The sequence below is a fragment of the Alligator mississippiensis genome, chromosome 5 (genome assembly GCF_030867095.1).
Source record: "Alligator mississippiensis isolate rAllMis1 chromosome 5, rAllMis1, whole genome shotgun sequence".
NCBI classification, from domain to species: domain Eukaryota; kingdom Metazoa; phylum Chordata; order Crocodylia; family Alligatoridae; genus Alligator; species Alligator mississippiensis.
Genome location: NC_081828.1, coordinates 140,036,388 through 140,042,387, shown reverse-complemented (window position 1 = coordinate 140,042,387; position 6,000 = coordinate 140,036,388). Strand labels below are relative to the sequence as shown.

General features: G+C 44.5%; 1 protein-coding gene across 2 annotated transcripts in view; it reads left to right on the top strand.

Moving 5' to 3' along the window:
* Window positions 1–236: 236 nt before the first annotated feature.
* Window positions 237–6,000, top strand: part of LOC102569986 (collagen alpha-6(VI) chain) — a 111,873-nt gene continuing 106,109 nt past the window's right edge. Inside the window, exons 1-2 of one of the 2 annotated variants that reach the window (XM_019497917.2) lie at window positions 237–350; window positions 3,562–3,644. The gene's annotated coding sequence lies outside the window, so the exon portion shown is untranslated. Of the gene's footprint in view, window positions 351–3,464; window positions 3,645–6,000 lie in introns of those variants that run through there. The other variant, XM_059728798.1, reaches the window with a different exon arrangement.

The window sequence follows — 6,000 nt, the reverse complement described above, 5'->3', positions numbered from 1 at the left end:
TTTTTGATCAGCTCTAGTTTTAAGGTGCTGGACCACATTGAATTAAACAGGATTTTTGGCAGATAATTATGAAATTCACATAAAATTACTGTATACGGACAAGAGGGAAATGTTTCCTGACTTCCTAATGACAGTGTTGGCATTAAGGATGACAAGAAATGAATTATCTCAAGAGGATATGTGGCAGGATCTGGCTAGAAAAGGAGGAAGCTCCCAATCTCATCTTCCATTTTCCTGGTCTCACCACATACAGCCAGAGCCTCCTACCCTGTTGAGAAGACCTGATGAAAAGTGATCTCTGGAACATCTGACTCAGAACACACTCATCCCACTGACTTCTAGGCAATTAAGTAAGTTGTTATCTGTCCTCTGCTTGTTTTTCTCAATTCCTGTATGCATGATTTAGTGTATATTCATTTATCAGAAAACTGTGCTTTCCTCATCTCCAGCAGGATACAACTTTCTCAGCAAGACCTATTTTAATGCTTTAATAATGATGATGCTCCTGTAAAAATAACAAAAGCAATTTTTCAAGCATCTTCTGTCCATGCAGATAGATTCATAGATGTTAGGGTTGGAAGGGACCTCAATAGATCATCGAGTCCGACCCCCTGCATAAGCAGGAAAGAGTGCTGGGTCTAGATGACCCCAGCTAGATACTCATCTAACCTCCTCTTGAAAACCCCCAGGGTAGGTGAGAGCACCACCTCCCTTGGGAGCCCGTTCCAGACCTTGGCCACTCGAACTGTGAAGAAGTTCTTCCTTATGTCCAGTCTAAATCTGCTCTCTACTAGCTTGTGGCCATTGTTTCTTGTAACCCCCGGGGGCGCCTTGGTGAATAAATACTCACCAATTCCCTTCTGTGCCCCCGTGATGAGCTTATAGGCAGCCACAAGGTTGCCTCTCAACCTTCTCTTGCAGAGGCTGAAAAGGTCCAGTTTCTCTAGTCTCTCCTCGTAGGGCTTGGTCTGCAGGCCCTTAACCATACGAGTTGTCCTTCTCTGGACCCTCTCCAGGTTATCCGCATCCCTCTTGAAGTGCGGTGCCCAGAATTGCACGCAGTACTCCAACTGCGGTCTGACCAGTGCCCGATAGAGGGGAAGTATCACCTCCTTGGACCTATTCGTCATGCATCTGCTGATGCACGATAAAGTGCCATTGGCTTTTTTGATGGTTTCATCACACTGCTGACTCATGTTCATCTTGGAGTCCACTAGGACTCCAAGATCCCTTTCCACTTCCGTGTCACCCAGCAGGTCATTCCCTAGGCTGTAGGTGTGCTGGACATTCTTCCTCCCTAGGTGCAGCACCTTGCATTTCTCCTTGTTGAACTGCATCCTGTTGTTTTCTGCCCACTTGTCCAACCTATCCAGGTCTGCCTGTAGCTGTGGACACGCCGGAGGGCAGGGAACATCTCCCCATAGCTTTGTGTCATCTGCAAACTTGGACAAAGTACATTTGACTCCCTCGTCCAAGTCACTGATGAAGACATTAAAGAGTATCGGTCCAAGAACCGAGCCCTGCGGGACCCCACTGCCCACACCCTTCCAGGTCGAGACCGACCCATCCACCACAACTCTCTGGGTGCGACCCTCTAGCCAATTCGCCACCCACCAGACTGTAGTCATCCATGTCACAGCCTCTTAATTTGTTCACCAGTATGGGGTGGGATACCGTATCGAAGACCTTCCTGAAGTCTAAGTATACGACATCCACCCCTCCTCCTGTGTCCAGGTGTTTCATAACCTGGTCATAGAAAGAGACTAGATTAGTCAGGCACGATCTGCCCGCCCCAAACCCGTGCTGGTTTCCCCTCAGCATAATTTGTCCTGCTGGGCTCTCACAAATGTGAGCCTTGATAATTTTTTCAAAGACTTTACCAAGGATGGAGGTGAGACTGATTGGCCTATAGTTGCTCGGGTCCTCCTTCCTCCCCTTTTTGAAAATGGGGACCATGTTAGTGCTTTTCCAGTCCTCCGGGACTTGGCCCGTGCGCCACGAGCGTTCGAATATTCCCGCCAGTGGCTCTGCAATGATGTCGGCCAGTGCCTTCAGCACCCTCGGATGGAGCTCATCCGGGCCTGCCGACTTAAAGGCATCCAGTTCTTCCAAGTGACTCTGCACCACCTCAGGATCTACGTATGGAAGTATGGTGCCTTGCTGCTGCCTCTCTACAACCCCAGTGAGAGATTTGTCGCGCCCCTCGCTTAGGAACACTGGGGCAAAGAACTCGTTGAGTTTAGCCTTGTCCCCCTTGTCTGTCACTAATTGTTTCTGCCCATTTAGCAGGGGTCCTATTCCTCCCTGGGCCTTCCTTTTACTCCCAATATATCTAAAAAACAATTTCTTGTTGTCCTTTACTTGGGTTGCCATCCTCAGCTCCATGGTAGCTTTGGCCCATCTAACTGCCTCCCTACAAGCACGAGCAGAGGAGGTATATTCGTCTTTGGTGATCTCTCCCTGTTTCCACTTTTTATGTGCTCCCCTTTTGGCCCTTAGGCTGCCCTGGATTTCTCTAGTCAGCCATGGAAGCCTCCTGGCCCCTTCCCCTCTTTTGCCTTGCTCGGGGATCGTCTTGCTTTGTGCCTGAAGGATCGTTTCCTTAAGGCACAGCCACCCTTCTTGGGCTCCCATCCCTTCAAAACTCCTACTCTGCAGTGTGTCCTTGACTAATCACCTGAGTTCATTGAAATCAGCTTTCTTAAAGTCTAGCACTTTCACTCTACTAGTTACCTTACCCACTCGACGTCTTATGGTGAATTCTATTATTAGGTGATTGCTGTCTCCCAAATGGCCACCGATCTGTAGGTCCCCTACCATGTCATCCCCCGTTGCCAATACCAGATCCAGTATGGCATTCCCCCTAGTGGGACCGTGTACCTCCTGTGTCAGGTGGAGGTCCTGTACACAGGTTAGAAACCTGCGTGAGTGGTGGGACCTTGCTGTCTGCGTCTCCCAGCAGATGTCCGGGTAGTTTAGGTCCCCCATGACTACCGCCTCTTTAGCTTTTATGGTCTCCGAGAGTTGCCTCAGGAGCTCCGCATCTATTACTTCCCCTTGATGTGGGGGTCTGTAGCAGACCCCTACCACCAAATCCCTTTCTCCTTGCCCCCCATGTAGCCTAACCCACAATCCTTCTACTTCCTCAACCTCGGATTCTGTCTTGATGAGGGTTGGTGTATATTGCTCACTGACATAGAGCGCAACCCCTCCCCCTTTCTTCCCCGACCTGTCCTTTCTGTACAACCAACCTGTCCTTTCTCCCATAAGGAGACTCCTCATGATCAAAGTTGTTCTTATCTACATGAGGAGCTGATGCTTAGACAATCACTTTCATCAGCTTTGTATGTGAATTGTCACTTTTAGCATTAAAATGTATCGCTGAAAATGAGGGAGGAGGGAATAGCAGGGAGGAGACTGCTACTGGTTTTCTTACTTCTAAGCAAGATAGTTGCACTCCAGGAATCCATACTTTTAACTTGCTTTAGGGGGAGGGAAGAAAAGAGATAACTGATGTAAAAGACTGGAGATGTGGACTGAAGCTTTTCACTTATACTCTAGGGCTGAAATTCTTCCAAAGTACTTCCTAAAGAATGAAGGTGATACAGGAAAGCTAAAGAGACCAAACTGAAGTCCTTCACTAGGTAGGTGAAAGCTATTTTATCATATTTGTTAAGCACAAGCATGAACATACCCTGCATATGCAAATTAGAGGCAAGAAATATGCACAGTAATTGTAGGGAAATGCCAGAATGACTGGTTCTGCAGCTTGGCTCTAAGCTGTAGAGAAAGTAGTAGTAACTCCATAAAGTTGACTTTATGTAATGGTGTGTGGGGGGGGAAAAAAAAAGACAAGATTGCAACAAGATTTGATTGTGTGTTGGTTTCTGGCAATAAAAATATATCCTTTTTCATACGCATAAAATGATGCAGCAGTTGGAAGTAAAGTTAGTGCATTCCTCAATAAAAAGTGCAATAAATGATAACTGTAAGGATTCCTTGATGTGATGCATTTAGATGCAATTCTAGAGAATTCAGAAATGCTACTGATCTCTTTCTTCCTCTGAGATTTGTTCTGTATATAAGAAAGTGTCTGTGGCAGCAGTGAGGAATATGAAAGAGTAGTCAGTTACAGAGCATGCACTGCTATGGCACTTTTTTAAGTGGTGTATTTTTTTGTTTTGTTTTTTGTCTTTTTGTTTTTTAAATCATTTTACTAGCACAATCAAGCCTAAAAGAGTTCCTAGAAATTGGGAGAAAACAGAAATAAATGTATTTCACCATAATTTCTTATGGCCCTTGTTAAATACATCACCAAAGGATTAACTTGAAAGAGGACTTGTGAAAGGACCTGGTGAAATTCATTCAGTGAATAATAATGAAATGTTTTGATGAATATTCAAACTTGTTGAAAAACAGGATTCAGTTTTGGGTTGATTCCAAGTGATAAGCTGTTTTTTGTTTTTTCACTTCAACCTGAACTGTGGTGTGTGTGGTTTTTTTAATCATTGAATATAAAATCAAATATTCACATGTCTCTTCTTTGAATTGTATAAATTTCTACAAAGAGGTCCAGGAGTATTCATGCTGTTAGGCTGGCAACTAGTGGCATAAGATCTGGGAGGAGCAAAAAATTCACAAATCTCACTACTGTAACTTCTTGATTGAAGAAGTGACTGTTAATCATGCTTTCCCCCACTTGCACTTTTTGGAACAGTCAGGTGTGAGGAGCCTCTTGAGTTGAACCATGGAAAGAAGATGGCTCCTCATCTACCCTTTCCACACTTACATTGTGGTAAAACCTGCATTTAGCTAATGACTTTTTTTTTTTTTTTTTTTTTTCTCCACTGCCTTGGACCTGCCTGCATAATTACTGGTAGGTTATTGCAGGTGGAGAGCACTATACTTTGTTGATTGCTGGACAGAAAGCTGAGGATACGTCCTAATATTGCCATTTATTAAAGCATCATTTTCTGAGCATTTGAAATCTGGTTTCAATTTCCTGAAGGTGGGGCTTAGCCCACACCCTCTTTTCAGTTCCCCTGTGTAGTATTAAAGACATCACTTTCTCAATGTGCGCTACATATCTGTGCCCTGGCTAGAGGTCTCTTCATGGTCCTATGGGCAGGGACCATTTAGGAAATATTGCATTAGGGGCTGCAGTCATTGTTTCTAGACTGTATTCCCAGGTTGGCCACGTCTTGTATTGTTTCTAATGTACAAAACAGGTTAGTTCCCATGCATTATGAACAGGGATGTAGTATATTAGCAGGGCTCAAATTATTCTTTCACTTTTGGGGATCTGAAAAAAAATTGGGCTGCCCATCACAATGCCCTAATAAAATCAGAGCTGCCCCCCCCCCCCCCCCCAAGCTTATGATTTTAAAATTTTACAAGGTGGGCTCTTGTCTCTTAAGGGAGGTATCAGTCCACCAGAGCTCCCCCATAATTTGAACCGTGTGTATTAGGCAGTCTTGCATTCCAGTTGCAAGACAACTTATATACATTTATCCTTTATATAAAACACTTCCCACAGTAAAAGTTATACTGTTTTATGTTATTTATAATTTAACTTTTAAAAACTTCATGAGAATAAGCCTGGCTCTAAGCTTATAGCTGACAAACATTCCTGTGTGGTCCACAGTCTTTTATGTACACCAATAAATTACTGACTTTAGTTAGCTTTCTAATAAAGATGATTTAACATTGCTGCACAGATGCTTATTTTCTAATAGTGCTCTTCTGAGCAGAAACAACTTTGGCCACGTTAATCAGGAATGTGAGCTAAAGCTCTACAGCAGCTGTTCCCAAACTAATAGGCCAGCAACATCAGTGGCTGGGATAATGGGGGTGGGGGGGCTGTGGGTTGGGAGTGAGAGACCATGCTGAGGAAATGGGGCCATAATTGAGGTTGTGCCGAGGAAAGTTTTTTGGGAAGCAGTGCTCTACAGTGTCTGTCTGAAGACAATAATTAGGGTGTGTCTACACTGCAAATTGGAA